We start from the raw sequence: 17,892 nt of genomic DNA, 5'->3' as shown, positions 1-17,892 counted from the left end.
CTTCAGTGTCAGCTCAGACAATCTTAGTCTCAATTACTTAACTCTTTTAGAGCAGCGTGCTTTTTAAAAATCAACATATTAGTTGAGCCCTCACTGGAGAAGTTGAGCAGCACTGATTCTTTATCAGCTGTCCTCCCCATGCTGGTGCTTCAGCTCAAGGCCTGTCACCATTATATTCAATGTGAATTAAAACCAAGCAATCCACAGCCTATTCATAATTGATCATGAACTTCAGCATTAGAAGGCTTTGGGCATTATGAGACCTGTCTGATTGATTGTGGTGGGTATCATGCCCACTTGAATGATAGCCAGGAAATTCACAGGGTGAGTCTTCACCTCCCCCTTTTAATTCATGAAATTATAATAAAAAATTGTACCAGACACTTGTTATAAATGGCAAGGATGACTTTATTCAAGACTATTGCAATAGGAGAGAGATTGAACTCAACTCCACTGAAATAAAAGGTGGGAGGACTTTTTGAACCCTCAACTGGGCTAACAGAAAAGTACTGGAGGACTTTTAGTGGGGAGGTTAGTCAGTGTGATTAGGCCATCTGTGTTTGCTAATTGACCCTTACTGAAGTTAGGCACCTACCTTTCCACAGAAACTGGGAGATAGGGGGTGCTACCTCTCTCTATGATTACATTTCAAAGGGGCAGGTCCCAGGTCCTTGAGAAAGACTTTTCTGGGTTGTAGAAGATTTACATCTCAAAGGGACAGAGAAAGAATTTACAAGCTTTCTAAAGTAAATGCTGTAAGAAAAAGGAGATCAGGGACCTAGTGTCAGGAGGAAGCCTGTCCAAAATTTAGTCAAGCTGAGTGGAACCTTAGGTCCTCTTGGTCAAAAAGCACTTCAAATTTTATGAGCAGTGTTATTCTTGAGGCAGCATATTTAGAGGAAATTATTGCATTTCTTAGGTGAGTCAAATAATTCAGCCTCTCAGACTCTGGAATTATAACACCGTGGGGGCTATGTTATAATTGCCAAGTCCTGTAATGCCCCGAGTGCTTTTTGCTTACGAGGAGCCTCACCCTGTCCTGGTTTCATCAGAGATGCCTCTGGCAATGCAAAAAGCGAAGGTGATACTGGCTGATATATGCGTTGACAGCCTATCGCCCTTTAAAAGGAGGGTGACCATCGATTTTTGCCTTGGCAAACGTAAGCTATCTTGACTATAAAGCTTATTAAAGCATATATGCCAAAATGTCTTCAAATTGCGCAAAATCAGCTCACTTCACCTCTTCCAAAGCTTATCCATTCATCCACTTATTCAGCAAATGTTTAGTGCCAGACCCTGTGCTGGGCGATATATAAACCATGCCTTCTCTAGCAAAACAGGCATGAAACTGTGCAGTGTATCTACAAAAGCCACTAACTTCCAGTGATCATAACTAGCATGATATTAATATGACAATAAATAGTTATTATATATTTCTGACAAGCCCTCTACAAAGTACTTTGCATCGTTTATATTACCTAGTGTCCACAACAGCCCTAGAAGTTCAGTACTATTATGATCAGATTGCCACTTTACACAAGAGGAACCTGAGACTCAGAGTAGTTAAGTGAAATATCCAAGATTAAGTGACTATTCACAGGTGGACCAGGGACTTGAACTCAGGTCTGTGTGACTCTAAGCATGTGTTCCTAATCATTTCTTACACTTCCCTGCTGAACACCATCCAGAGCATCATGTGTCTCCTTCGTGAATTCGATGTAAACTCAGCAAGTACATACGAAGCATTCTAAGAGTTTAGAATTCACGTTGTTAGCAGAAATTCCCCTGTTTCAGGGCATCGAGAGCAAGAGATGATCTCAAAGATGACAGTAGGACACAAGGCTTGATGCTAAAACTCAATCCAAGTGCTCCCAGAGCACCAGCAGGGCATATAGTCTGGTAAAACAAACAGGTCCCCACCCTGGGGAAGGCCATGTCCGTTAGTGTCACATGTCCCCAACTTCAGACCATATCCACAATTTCTGCTATATCCACATAGCACTTGCATTCTTATTCACTTAATATTTATCTTTAAATAGATCCACTTTATACCATCACAGTGAATGGAGGAAAAAAGGTAGATTTCATTACTACCGTTAAAATAAATGTAACACTATTAAAACGTAACTATTCATCGGGACACTAAGTTCATGTCAAGTGCCCCTTTGGGAAGGACTACTTTCCCTCAGGCTTCCTTTGGTTTCCTCTTTCCTATCCCACTCTGGGCATCACTGTACAGATTCCACACCCAGCTCTCACTCTGGGAAAATGCTCTAGACTTTTCCATTCTACCTGCCACCGCACTGCACACATCAATGAGTATTCAAAGCCCCATTTCCTCAGGGCTTTCATGGGTAACTCATGGAATAGTCTGATAAAGTAACTCTCCTTGGAGGGTGTTGACAGAGTAACAGTCATCTGTAGTTAGGAATTTGCAATGAGCCAAGCACTGGGCAAATGTATCACCTGGATTATTATTTAATCTTTGCAACAGTCTGATGCAGAAGATACTATTATCCTCTTTTTATATATGAGGAGACTGAAGCCTGCATTGTGACTATGTGAAGGGAGGTTAAATAATTTGCCTAAGGCCCTGCAGCTGCTAAGCTGCAGGTCTGTGCACCTCCAAAGTCTAAATACTGAGTCAGTCAACTTTTCTACTGCTGTTAATGGAAGGCCTATATCTAGGCCTATGTTACATCTCACAGATGGACTGCACTCCCAACCCTCCCATACACCAGCACTACCTTCCTCTGCAGTTTACCTGCCACGTGGTCACCACACACACACACACAACAAACCTCCGATGACTGGCTTTTCACTGCCTACAGGATATGGGATTAAGTTCAAACTTCTTGCAGTATTCAAGGCTCATCACAATCCAGCCACAACCTGACTTCCCTGAGCGCCTTCCCTCCAACCTCACAGCCATGTTAGATCTCACCCTTTCTCGCAGATAGGTCACGTTCCCTTATGGCTGTGCAACAAGGCAGCTGAGAACACTGCAAGGTCAAACCAAGGGCATGGGCTTGGGAGCAGACAGACCTGTTTGAATCACAAATCGAGTAAGTTGTTTAACCTCTCAGAGCCACCTCTGTTTTCCCACATAAGAAAACAAAACAAAACAAAAACACAGTGATAATGCACCTGTCTTATAAGAAGTGGGCTGGACGGCATGTCTAACACATGCCACACAGTGCGTAGGTCACTGTGCACAGTAATGGCATCTGGCAGGCCTTCAAATACAAGTCGTTATTATACCTGTGTCCATGTTGTTCCCTTGAAAATTACCTGGAATTGTTTTTTCTTCTCATCCTGAAAAATGCTTATCCATTCTTCAAGCTCAAATATCACTTCCTCTATGAAAGTTTTCCTGATTTCTTCAGGCAATACTAATTGCTCCTTCCTCTGCATTTCCTTAGCACTCAGCTCCCACCTCAACTGTAATACTTCAAGTTGCCTTTTAATTTTCTGTCACTTATCTCCCTCTTCCACTAGATCATGAGCTCTTAGGAGATTGTGTATCTACCAAACGCAATACTCAGCACATAGTAAACTGACAACTGTTTGTTGAATGACTTAATGTGTGCTCCCCACCACCAGACATCACTTGTATTTGAATAATGCTGTAAAATTAGACTGAAATCTTAGGCACTGAAGCAGGAACAACAAAGTGGGTGGGTGGAAGGTGAGATCTTTCTCCAAAATCCCCAAACGCTTATGTCCACTCTATGCATAAAGCCATTTTGGTTCCAGAATCTTTGTCTGCAGGTTATACTGGGCTTCCCTTAGGAGCATGAGGGAATTTCTGTGACAGGAAAAGATAATGCTTACAAAACCTTTTCATCATCAGCATTGATTATTTATGAACTCTTACAGGAAAGGGACCCTCTGGATGCTGGCACGTGGGAGAAGCCACCCCCTCCCTCAATTTATAATAAATGAATGTTGGAGTAAATCTCCTCATTAACCAGAGAAAGGACTTTACACTCCAAAGTAATCGCTCGTCTCTTCAGCTACAAAAGCCCCAAAGACACCTCCTCCTGAACATTCTAATGGGACAGACCTTTGCTAACCGGCTGAGCGCGAGGAAGACTTCGGCAGGTAGACTCCATATAGCTTGCAGCCCAAAGCAAACACACAGCAACACTGCCTGGAAGCCAGTGGGTGGCCCTGGCTGGTGAAAGCCTGTCCTTCAAGCAACTGAGGCAGGAGTCCATCAAAGGTGTTAATTTTACATGATGTGGCACGGCAAGTTTATAAATAAATAACACATGAACATTCCCCACGGTTCCTCTCCTCTGGATTTCTGTGTACCTGCTACAGGCTTGGCAACACCAGGAGCTGCTCAGATGCCAGATCGGAATTGCTCTGCAGAAAGTGAGGGGGGAGGCATCTCTGTCGCCAGGACCTGGTAACTCTTGACGCCTACATCACTGGATCCAGCCACCTTAAAAAAAATCGCCAACTAATCTGCCCTCTGCGGTTGGATGTGCTCAATTTAAGATTATCATCGTGAGGGGCAAGAACAAAACACAGATGTTAGAGTTTCAGAAAAATGTACTGTGGGGGACCATTAGTAAAAAGTACTGTTTAAAATAGATAGCATATGTAACTATTAAATACATAAAAATCCCATGTACCAAGAGGCAAAACATGATGAAAGTTGTTGAATATTTTAAGTACCTATATTGCTGCATAAAATGGTTCTGTGCGGTAGAATTTTCTATTGCAGGAGATTTATGAAATTTTGTCAAAGTGGTAGATCATGCTGAAGTCAGGGGAAATACTAGCACACTTTAGGTTGCTTTCTATTTTTAATTAAGTTTGAAACTGCATCTTTGCACTTGTGAGTGTGCATATAAATATATGTAAGGGCAGATGTGATTAACAATAATGCTGATCTATGCAGACATTCAAATTCGCTCACAAGATGACCCCCTCCCACTGCAGAAAAAATTACTTAATTGAGGCTGGGTCTGTGCAATCACAGTGAACTCAGTGTAGAATGGCAAAACTTGACCAGCATGGTTCACCCTCCCTCATTTTAACAGTGTCAGCGGCAGGAATTAAACAAGCCTTATAGGGTCTTGACCTGGATTTGCAACTGGAGATGAGCCATGATAACTGAATGTTATTGCATTTGTCGTGTTTACCTATGTCAATAAAGATGGAGACTGACTGAACTTAGGCAGTTGACTGAAGTCCATCTAATGTTTATTCCAAGGGACTCAGGCTGGAGAAAATGTTTAAAGGCACCCTTGAGCATTAACTGGGGTCCAAGTTACTCAGAGCTCAAAACACTAAGCAAGTATTAACAATGATGAAGTCAAAGGCAAAGAAAGAGGTCAGACAGACAGCAGCGAAAGTCTAAGATGAATAAAGGCAGAGAAAAAAGAGAAACAAAAAGAACACAAGCAGTGGACTCTCTCTAGACACAACCTGTGTCCCTTTTCACCATAAGCTCCCCTCCACCCGCTCCCCACCAACTCCATTCTTCTGGATCAACCTCTCCTCCGAATTATCATTGCACCTGGAGCCCATACCATATAACCTAGCATGTAATTACATACTCTTCTGTTTTCATGTTGTTTTATATGTGTTCATTTTCATCCTAACTAGATTCAAATGTATTTGGAGGTCAGTAACTACATCTCATATATCTGTATTTTCCCCAGGGCCTAGCACAGCTTTAAGCACATTAAAAGTTTCAGCAGTTGCTCATTGATTGAGTTAATATCAAGTCACTTTTGGCCTCTCGCAAAGATTGATAGCAAGTGTCATTCTTTCTTCCTCCATAATGTCACATCTACACCTGTTACAGTGTTCCTGCAAAACATATAAACACATACTCTAAAATACATGAGGGTATTTTTCTATTTATTATACACTTTATTCTGTAAATTTTTTTACACAACCACACATACAGATTCAACTCATTCTTGCTAATAGTTGCATAAAATTCTATTGTGTGGTTGTACCATAATTTATCAGTCATTTCCCTTGCTGCCATTTATTCCAACATGATAACCAATATTACAGTAAATAAATATGTCTATATCATCTCGTACGTATGCTTTTATTTCTTCATAGATTCCCAGAGTAGGACAGCAGAGTTAAAAGTTATTTTGCAGGGCTTCCCTGGTGGCGCAGTGGTTGAGAATCTGCCTGCTAATGCAGGGGACACGGGTTCTAGCCCTGGTCTGGGAAGATCCCACATGCCGCAGAGCGACTGGGCCCGTGAGCCACAACTACTGAGCCTGCGCGTCTGGAGTCTGTGCTCCGCAACAAGAGAGGCCGCGATAGTGAGAGGCCCGCGCACCGCGATGAAGAGTGGCCCCCGCTTGCCACAACTAGAGAAAGCCCTCGCACAGAAGCGAAGACCCAACACAGCCAAAAATAAATAAATTAATTAATTAAAAATATATATATATGTACTTAAAAAAAATTTTTTTTTAAAGTTATTTTGCAAAATTGAATAGTTAAACATACTTCCAGTTTACTTTTCCAAAATATTTAATTAGTCATCCTCCCACCATTAATATATTTAAACATTTGTTCCCTCATACTCTTGACAGCACTGGATATTATCAACCTTTCTAATTTTTTTTTTTTTAAGAAATTAATGTTCTTTTATTTATTTATTTATTTATTTATTTATGACTGTGTTGAGTCTTCGTTTCTGTGTGAGGGCTTTCTCTAGTTGCGGCAAGCGGGGGCCACTCTTCATCGCGGTGCGCGGGCCTCTCACTATCGCGGCCTCTCTTGTTGCGGAGCACAGGCTCCAGATGCGCAGGCTCAGTAATTGTGGCTCACGGGCCCAGTTGCTCCGTGGCATGTGGGATCTTCCCAGACCAGGGCTCGAACACGTGTCCCCTGCATTGGCAGGCAGATTCTCAACCACTGCGCCACCAGGGAAGCCCCAACCTTTCTAATATTTATCAAGGGTTAGGAACAGGATTAGAGAAAAAATGTTTTCTCACCGTTTGGCTGTGCATTTCTCTGACTGCTAGGGAAGTTAAGTCTCCTCATTGTCCATTTGCGTTTCTCCTTGTGAGAACTGACTTTCATAGTTTCTACCCATTTTTTACATTTACTATATAGGAGTTCTCTGTATACCAGGGATGTTTTTCATTCATATTGTTCTCCCAGATAAATCTTATGTGTTTATATCTTGTAAACTCCTAAAGGATAATGATTGCATCTTAGAGCCTAGCTCCCAATCCCTTTTTGCTAGCAACCCTGGCATAGTATGTTATAATGTGTTCATTCAGGGAGTTCAGTAAATACATTCAACAACCTCAAACCAACATCAATCAAAAGTGATTAGGTTATACGGTTAGATTGACCAGGCAAATACTCATTGCAGAGTAGAGCACTCAGTATCCTAAAATGTCTGCTTGATCAAGTAAGGCATTTCCATTTTAGTTAAAACTTGGCCCCCAGGTTAATGCCTACCCTTAGCTCCAGCCTCACCCCTGCTTAGTTCCAACACAGAGAAGACTTCAGAGAAAGCATTTGAATCCTAAGGTAATATGTGAAAATACAACTGTTAAAGGATATTTGAGAAAAAATTGAAGAAAGGAATTAAAAGGGAGCTTTTGATACGCACACATATGTGCATGTGCCCGCAAGTGCATGTGTGTGCACATGCACACACACATCCCAATGCAGAGCAGTGTTTTAATTCTAGCACAAAACTATCCACTGTATGGTATGCAGGCCGTCTTTGCTGAGGCAAAGAAGGCAGAACATTTAGATGCATACAAATGAAGACATATTAGAGAAAGATATAAATATAGCAAATATTTATACTATAAATATTAAGAGGAAACTGATTTTGTGCAGTAGCAAGGAAAGTCACAAAATCTTCACTCCAGCAAAATTCGCAACTAGTTCAGGGATTTGAGATCTAGACTGAGGTAGGATGTGGGGAGTTTGTCTGAACAAAGTAAGAAAGTAAACCAGGAAATAGGATGTGGGTGTAGGGGATATTTAATCATTGTTTGAAAAGGAAAAGAACTGGTAGATAATCCAGGGTGCTCCCAAGAAAGATTCTGAAGGTTGAGACGGGGCAGATAAGGCGCATACATTCCACCTGACAGAATTATGGTTGGAGCCACCAGGCTTAGTTACCTTCATCCCCAGCCGACGGAGCCACCAGCATCTCTACCACCAAATGCCCCCCCGAATGGGTCTGTAGGGACCCCACGAGCCCTGCTACAGAAAACCAATACTTCAATGAAGTAACTTTGTTAATCAGATACCACTGACTAGCCAAGGTGTTCCAAGTGAAAGACTCCCTTAAATTGATGTGATATGTATAGAAAGAGGTTGAATTACGGAATTCCATAGAAGAGAATAAAATATAGCAAATAAAATTCATGTTTTCAAGAAATGTTAAATGACACAGGGAAAATTCTCATGATATGTGTAGTGAAAAAAGCATATAAAACTGTATATAGACACTGACTGCATTTCAGTAAAGGACACACACATATATTTCGTATATAAAAGTGAAGAAAAAAGATTAAAAGAAAATACCACAAAATGTCAACAGTAGTTATCTCAATAGACCTTGCCAGTGATTTTATTTTCCTCTTTATACTTCTCTGTATTTTACAAATAATTTTAAGATAAGCATTCGTATCTTTTTAAATCAGCAAAAGCTATTTTAAATAAATATTCTTTTATGATGTTACATATTCAACTGATCCTTGGCTAACAGGATCCTCAGTCATGTTTTGCTCTTTATTTTCTCTAAGCTGATTAATCTGAAGTCAAACTTCTCCTCACCCCACTTCCCATTCCTTCAGTTCCCATGCCCTCACAGCCCTGACTGCCCAAGCAACCCGGACTTGCTCCCAGCATTTCTGTACCACCTCACACGTGGCAAAGACAAAACAAAAGAAGAGAGAAAAAAATATGAAGGTTGGGGGCTTCCCTGGTGGCGCAGTGGTTGAGAATCTGCCTGCCAATGCAGGGAACACGGGTTCGAGCCCTGGTCTGGGAAGATCCCACACGCCGCGGAGCGGCTGGGCCTGTGAGCCACGGCTACTGAGCCTACGCGTCTGGAGCCTGTGCTCCGCAACAAGAGAGGCCGCGATAGTGAGAGGCCCGCGCACCGCAATGAAGAGTGGTCCCCGCTCGCCGCAACTAGAGAAGCCTGTGTGCATCAACGAAGACCCAATGCAGCCAAAAATAGATAAATAAAATAAATAAATTTAAAAAAAAATATGAAGGTTGTTTTCAGATTCAAGCTTAACCACTATATATCTGTCTTTACCCATGAGAAAATTTTATATGAGAAAGAAAGTTCAGGAAGATTTCTAAGTAATAACTCATAAACTTGGTTCTGACAGTTTGGGCTTTTTTTTGAGAGAAAGAGAAAGAGTGCTACAAACTCAGGAATATTTCAAAATGCCCTTGTATGCCTTAATATAGTATTAAATTAAAAAGTTAAAGCTTTTTTTTTTTTAACATCTTTATTGGAGTATAATTGCTTTACAATGGTGTGTTAGTTTCTGCTGTATAACAAAGTGAATCAACTATACATATACATATATCCCCATGTCTCCTCCCTCTTGCATCTCCCTCCCACCTCCCTATATGGAGGGATTTCACCACATGGAAAATTCATACTGTGTTGATCTTCTCTGTGTGATTTTGTGGCACTTAATTATTATTATTTTTAATTTAGATTATAGGAGACATGGTGAAATTTGTCTCCTTATAAAACTGGGGTACATGTAATGGTGCTTCTGCTTATTTGTCACACTTGCAACATGACACAGAAAAAAATGGACAGATTATTGACTGTAGCTTCACCAGCAGGAATATTAAATTTTGCACATATAGTTATAACTAAAAGTCACTAGCAGGAAGGAAAGGAAGGTGGGATAAAATCATGGTTTTTTCCTCGTCTGCAACAACAAAAAACTGTGTTTTGCTGACATCAATTGTGCTTATGTGGGGGAATTTTCAGATACACAAGAACAAATCCGGATCTTCTTGGCTTTCTTAAAGGGTCATCAGGATGTGTGTGTTTGAACTAATGAAACAGACTGTAAATGATAGAACCAGAATGTGAGCTGAGCATTCTGGCTCCAGAGCTCACACACTTAATTCCTACACCACAAGGATGAGATAATCTCCAACAGTGTGTGACACACTCTCTACCAGTATTTGCATATAACAGCATCCTGCCCTAACCACTAAGAGATGACTTTCTAATGGTGAAATTTCTGGCACCATTAGAAGTGTTGATCTCCAAACTGGAGAAAGTCAAAAATAAATTCTTGCTTGCTTTTCTTTGCATTTGACTTTTACTTTTGGTGTAAATCGGGTTTGAATGAGAAGTGGCAGAGAAAACTAAAACTTATCTGGGAATCATGATACTGGGTCTGGTTTTAGTTTGGCCCCCAGACAACTAACTGCTCTTACACAATTGAGACTTCAGGTTTCTCAACCAAATGACCGTCAGAACAAATGATCTCTTGCTTGATAAGTCTACAAATAGACCATGATCACTCCACTGTCTTGTCCTGTCTCCACAGCAAGTGGTAAGAATAAATAAATGTGTATGTGTGTGTGTGTGTGTGTGTGTGTGTGTGTGTGTGTGTGTGTGTGTGTGTGTATGCATGAGTGTGAGTGTGTATATGCATCACCCATGATTTATACATGTGGAGTAAGATCTCCTCAGAAGGACAGGAAAAGTTGAAAATAGTTATGTATATATCTATTAAACTATGTCTCATGAAAATAGTTAGGTATGTATCTATTAAACTATGTCTCAGCTTCTTGAAAAGGTAAAGGAGCTTTTTTTTCTGCAAATGCTAAAATTACAGATAGAGATTCACTTAAAATCTACTTTTGTCAATTTTATATTTTTCTTTAAATTCTGACACCTAGGACTTTACATCTTATGTGACAACACTAATTTGAGCAACTATGAACTGTCCACTAAAATAAATGCACAACCTAAAAGTTGAAAATAATGTTTTGGGCTTCCCTGGTGGCGCAGTGGTTCAGAACCGCCAGCCAATGCAGGGGACACGGGTTCGAGCCCTGGTCCGGGAAGATCCCACATGCCGCGGAGCAACTAAGCCCGTGCGCCACAGCTACCGAGCCTGCGCTCTAGAGCCCACGAGCCACGACTACTGAGCCCACGTGCCACAGCTACTGAAGACCGCGCGCCTAGAGCCCGTGCTCCGCAACAAGAGAAGCCACGGCCATGAGAAGCCCATGCAACGAAGAGTAGCCCCCGTTCGCCGCAACTAGAGAAAGCCCGCACACAGCAACAAAGACCCAACTCAGCCAGAAATAAAAATAAATTAAATAAATAAATAAATAAATTTTAAAAGAAAATTATGTTTTATTTAGGGCATTACTGAGGACTATACTCCTGAAATGGCCTCTCAGACGGCTCTGAGGACCTGCTCCAAAGAGGTAAGGGAGGAGCCAGGATGTATAGGAGTTTCTGCTGGAAAAAAAATATGTAGTTGAACACCAAAAGATTACTGCTAATCACAAAACAGACATCTCAAGTAAGTGATTTTAGTGCTTTTCTATGTATGGGAAGACACAAGAGTTGGGGCTTATTGAAATCATTCCTTCGATGTGCATCTTAACTATCTAGGGTCAGCATCCTATTCTCCTCCATCCTGAATTCCCCTCAGTAGTTGATGTCTCGATGGTGGGCAACATTCACTGCTTACTGAAAAGTCAAGTGACATTCTTTGTCCACAAGAGGACAAAGTTTTTCTGAATTATCTCATTTCGTAAGTAAGAAAAGGCATTACTTGTGACCCTCTAGAGGTGCAAGTATAAACACCTGATCACTGGTCTGACCCAACCCAGTGAAAACTAGCTTGTGAAAAATTTGTCCAATTTGCCTCTCATTACAGAAAGACCTATCTTTCTTTTACCAAGCCTTGGAAAGTACAGAATTAGACTTTGAGTTAGAGAAACGAGGTCACAAAACACACTATTGCTTTGTACATAGTTTGTGCTTGATAAATATTTACTAATTAGTTATTTGATAGCAGTGGATCCTTTGACCTACCTAATCCTGATATTGCTTTAAATCTCTACTCTTTCCATGTAGCTGTTAGAATGTTAGCACTACCATGAATTATATAGCAACACTTCAGAAAGGCAGGGTTGGCCTACGGCCAAGAGTTAAGCTGTATGTGAAAAATGCAGAATAAAACCCTTGAAATCCAGCTCTGTTAAGAAGACATGTTTGCTTTTTAACTGACATAATACACCTCCAATTCAACCGTATTTCCCCCCATCATGACAACCAACATTTTAAAATCCTTCTTTCACTATGAATTGCTTATATGTGTCTGTTTAAGGCCACTTGACTTCATAGTCCTGTCAAAATGCAGTTCAAAGCCACTCACCTAATCCATTTCTTCTAAACAATGAGCCTAGTTTGACTGTAGAAAAAGAAATATTGAAAAATCTTCTAGGGAGGCTTTGAACACTCCCAGGGAAAGGGTGCTTTCAAGGAATGGTTAAGTACTTTGAAAACCCTAAGGAGCTTTGTAGCTAGAGATGATGACCTTATAACCTCTCAACAGCTTTTTGCAAACAACATCTTTCAAGCTTCATCTAAAAGACTGGTGAGCAACAATTTGAAGAATGAGGTTTTCCTTTGTGTCAGATTACAGAGCTCAGCAGTTCTAACCTTTTTGTTCTATTATGTTTCTGATCTAAATAAGGAATTATTTATTACCAGAAAATGGTGGTATTCAGATCACAAGCCTCCTCAGAGCACTGACTTTGATCCTCAACCATATGTAGAGATTTAGGAGGAGAAGCCTACTTATTTGGAGAGTATCCTAAGAGCCACTCAGAAGCTGCCTTTCCAGGCAGAAGGCACTGGAGGTTCCGGTCACTGAGAATGAACCTGTCTGACAACTTCTTGATTTCAACTGGTTATTGTAATGCACATTTTCTCAGGACCTTCAAGTTTCATTTTCCCATGTGGACGGAATTTCTTCTCCATGCCAAGAAATAAATGGATTTATTAGTAGTTTAATTCAATGTGAATTTTTTGACAAAATTACTGAGGGATTAGTTTATATTCCTCCATTAATGTTTCCTGGTAATAGTCTAGGGAATTTCACAACACAACAGAAGACAGACTCCTGGGAATGTATATGCTACACAATGTTTTGCTCTTCCCATGCAGAATTGAGATGCCATTTTGAAAACTGAGCCCTAAAGATGTTTACAATCTTAAGGTAGCTGGGAAACTGTCATTTAAAAGCAATATTTAATATTCTTTGCATACAGCTTTGGGGACAGACTATTCCTTGAATTCTGGAAAAATCATCCAAACAGTCCTTTCAGCTTTCAAATGTAGAGCAAAGACACTCTTCTGAAATAGAGATATTTGGGACTAATGGCTACAAAGAGCTAAACTGTCCTGGCTGGTCATATAAAGTTGCCTCTAGTGTAGATAGCACTGGATCTCTGCAAGTTATGTTTCCTTCAGAGAAATGTTCTTTTCCTTAGTATGGACTGAGTTTCTCTGTGCTTGTTCTGGGAGTCTGGGAGAGGCAGAGGTAAGATGGCAGGGGGAGGGGGAGGGGAATAGGAAGTGGGACGGAGAGGATGGGAGAGGATGGGAGAGGATCAGTTGCTGTCCGGAAATCTGCACCTGTGGGCCCAAGGCTGAAGGAGGAAGTGTTTTCAGAGGAAACTGTGAGACATGCGGAAATGTGGAAATGTTGTGAGTATCTGTATGGGGAAGTGGGGACCCCAAATCATTAGTTTCAGTATTAACGGAAATGTGACTTCATTTAAATATGCCCGTACTTTATTATCACAAGTTGATGCAACTTAAACATACATGTTACACAACCAAAAGAATAAAAGATTCCCATGTTACAGATCTTTTTACCAAATTAATATTTGACCTGTTTTAGTGGAGGAGAAAGTATGATAGTTTTGCACTAACATGCTGTAGGTTATACTTAGTCCAATAGATTAGTTGATTATATTAAGCAGATTTTTAAGTTTTAAGATATCTAAAAAAAAAACTGCTTGGGTTAAGGCTTTCATAATCTAACAATTATTCCATAATTTGACATTTATTTATACATATAAAAAGGATGGACTCTTACGTGGTTACTCCAGCAGTTCAATAAGTATATTGATTCCCTGCTGTGTGTCAGGAAACATGCTGGGTAAGTCCTGCCATTTAGGAGTTCACACTTTCTTTGGCAGGTAGAAGTGTGCAGAGATAATGACAGGACAGTACGAAAAGAATCATAACTGAGATAATCATGTATGTTCAGGGAGTCCTGAGGAGGGTGGCACTGCAGGGTCCTGGTGTCATTGGGAGCTTACAGTGGGGGGCAGAGGGAGGTCAGGAAGGTCTTCCAAAGATGAAAATGGTGCAGTAGCATTCACAAGGCCATGCAGCGGGAGTAAAGTGTTTTAAGATGGAAAATCATGATTGATGCAAGAGGTCATGAAAATGCAAGTGAGTGTGTAAACAGAAAGTGACATGGCTTGATTAGAGCACAGGCCAACATGTCTGAGAACTTGGAAATAAAGATAAAATCCCTGCATAGCTAAGTAGATGCCATATAACACAAAGCTGAATCTATGATGGTCAATTTGCTGATGGTACAAAAAACATCTAACACGTTTTGTCACTCATTCTAAACCCATAGTAGTTTAAATCAACAAGTAAGTTTTTATACGTAGGAACCCTGAGAGCAAGGAAGAAAAAACTTCTCGCTGACAACAGGGTAAGGAGAAAGATAAAGAGCAGACATAAGAACCGAAACAGTCTCCAGTTTGGGTCATTAGTATAGTCTACTCCACAGATTGACAAACTTCTTCCATAAAGGCCAGATAGTAAATATTTGAGGCTTTGCAGGTTGTACGGGATCTATCACAACTACTCCACTCTGCCACTGTAGCACAAAAGCAGGCACAGACTACATACAAGTGAATGGGCTTGGCTCTGTTCCAATGAGGCTTTATTTAAAGAGTAGACAGAGGGCCACATTTGGCCTCCACCTGTAGGTTACCCACCCCTGGCCTAATGACCCCTGAAGGCAGTGCTGTATTGAAACACAATAATATAACTGATGTTTATAATTGTGGCCTTAGCTCGGCAAGTAATGTTTTGCTCATGTTCAGTGTTCTCCATTTAAGAAGTCAGGAAAATCTGTAAAGTGTGTTAGAAAACGTCTATAGAATTAGAAAGAATTTTGGTGGTTAGGGGATAAATACTAAGCTATACGGGAGAAAATAATTGAAAAAAATTAGCATATTCCATATATGTTTGCATGGCTGAAGGTTCTGCTCCCGTAGATGTCTGTGCCAGCATGTATACAGTATTTATACCTGTGGTCTAGACCTGCACCATCCAACACAGTAGCCACCAGTCATATGTGACCACTGAGCACCTGAAATGCGGTTATTGTAACTGGGGAACTGAATTTTTGGCTTTATTTATTTTTGCGTTAAATTTAAATTTAAAAGAAAATACTCATTTCAGTGACTGGAAAATTTTAAAATATATTTGCTACAACTTGGGTAAACTTTTTCAACCTAATTTTTGGAACTCTAGATACAGATCAAGTATTTCTTATTAAAATGTAGCATTCAACTTGAGGTGTGTATTGCATTACACTTCTCTTGGACAAAATCTCCAATATATATTCTATTGTCTACAGTATCACAGTAAGGGAAGTCAGCATGTTTCCTGCTGCATTTGAAGAGCTGCAAAAGATTAGACAGTCAAGAGTGTGTGCCACGGTGAGTTCATGGGAGAGAGGCAACTGCATCCACAGTCCTGCTACTCCAGCTCTTTGGCTCACCCTACTGAACTGTAATAATGCCTTAATGACTCTTAATGGAATCAAACCTGAGATATCTTTAAATCCACATTATTTGGCTAATGTGAATCCTGATATTTGTGAAGAGACCAGTAGCTAGAGTGATCAATTGTAATCCCCAAGAGATAGGGTCCCACATCGTCCTCAGACCATGAGATTGAAGGGGTGGTCCAGCACCAGTAGTTCAATCAAACATGCACATCCTGGTAACCCTTTGAGAAAGAGCAGACAAGATCCATATTTGCTCCTTGTTTGTCTGAAAATTCTTCCACATAAGCTAAATGCATGTCAGCAGAATTAAAACCACACCCACGTGTCCTGACTCCCAGGTAAGTTTTGTTTTGTTTCTCTGCCATTTCTCATTCAAATGCAATTCACACAAAAGGTAAATTCAAAGGCAAAGAAGAGCAAGAATCTTTTTTTAACTTTCTCCAATTTGAGATCTCAGCAATAACATTTTGGACAGGTTTACGACAAAAGTTATAATTGCACCTACATGTCTTCCCTGCCTGAAGCCAAAAAAGTGATAATCAAAATATTAACAGGTTGCACCACCTGATCACCCACCAATCAGAATGAATGCTGGCAGAGCAGGAGGGAAGTCTGGGCATCCACTTCATCTCCAGGTCCCAGAGTTCCTTACCTCCTGCCATGTTTGCATTATATCCCTAGCCTAGAGTTCCAGACGACCTCCAGAGAGCTGCACGGAGCCTGCAGCCACTTTGACAAGGGCTCTAGAATCCTTTCTCACTCTCCCAGATCCTCCTGCCCCTGGTTTGGAAGCTGGCAGTCATTGCGTCAGGCCTGCAGTTTCTGGTATGGGTCTTACACTTGACTGTTCATCACGCAGAAGCACAGCACTGCCTGACTACAGTACCACCCATCACCAGGACTTTGCTGAAGGCTCTCTCCCATCTGTCCCATCCAACTCCATCTTCCTCCTTCCCCATGGCTGCAAAGCTACCCTTGGGTGCAGGACTTGAACTACCCAGTTGCCCTTAAGGAGGCTTGCCCCATCCTTCCCCCTCTCTACCCTTCCTGCCCCCCACACCCCTGCCAGACTAGATCGCAACCTCCCTCCAGTCTGAGTCTGCCCAAGTTCTAACAGATGCTCGCGGTGCGTGAAGGCTTCCCCTATGCTCGTGCACCTTTATTCTCATTTGCCTGTGGAGGCTGAATGGATGGCATTGTATTCCATGTGGCAGTTATTCCCCACGTGTTATATTCCTTCTGTATTTGTAGCTTGACAAGAAAGAACTATAGTTAATAATACTGTATTGTATACTTGAAAATTGTTAAGAGAGAAGATCTTAAAATTTCTCATCACAAGAAAAAAAAATTACTATTTGTGGTGATGATGTTAGCTAGACTTACTGTGGTGATCATTTTGTAATACATGCATATACTGAATCATTATGTTGTACACCTGAAACTAATATAATGTCAATTATATCTTAATTTTAAAGTAAATTTAAAAATAAAATCTAATAAAAAAAGAAAGAAAAAAACTTTAAAAAATACAGTGTCGGGCTTCCCTGGTGGCGCAGTGGTTGAGAATCTGCCCGCCAATGCAGGGCACACGGGTTCGAGCCCTGGTCTGGGAAGATCCCACATGCCGCGGAGCAACTGGGCCCGTGAGCCACAATTACTGAGCCTGCGCGTCTGGAGCCTGTGCTCCGCGATAGTGAGAGGCCTGCGCACTGCGATGAAGAGTGGCCCCCGCTTGCCACAACTAGAGAAAGCCCTCGCACAGAAACGAAGACCCAACACAGCCATAAATAAAAATAAATAAATTAAAAAAAAAAATACAGTGTCTTTTCTAACCTAAGTATCTGTCACAAATAGGCTCCATAAACAAAGGCTGAATTGTGAAATATTCATTCCGCAGAGTACTATTAACATACACACTAACAATAAATGAACTACACTACCTTCACCAATGTGGGTTAGTTTCACAAACATAATGTTGAATGAAAGAAGCTAGACTCAAAACAACACCATTTGTCTGATTCTATTTGTGTAT

The 17,892-nt window shown here is 40.9% G+C and overlaps 1 long non-coding RNA gene across 1 annotated transcript; it reads left to right on the top strand.

Annotated features, from left to right (window-relative positions):
* Positions 1-8,518: 8,518 nt before the first annotated feature.
* On the top strand, positions 8,519-17,675 carry LOC309647511. The gene is made up of 2 exons (XR_014256100.1): positions 8,519-8,931; positions 9,243-17,675. It is a non-coding gene; the product is annotated as an uncharacterized lncRNA (long non-coding RNA).
* Positions 17,676-17,892: the final 217 nt, after the last annotated feature.

This window comes from Balaenoptera physalus (genome assembly GCF_965194825.1).
Source record: "Balaenoptera physalus genome assembly, chromosome: 18".
NCBI classification, from domain to species: Eukaryota; Metazoa; Chordata; class Mammalia; order Artiodactyla; family Balaenopteridae; genus Balaenoptera; species Balaenoptera physalus.
Note: the sequence above shows the minus strand (reverse complement) of the source record. Positions and strands in the feature narration are given on the sequence as shown.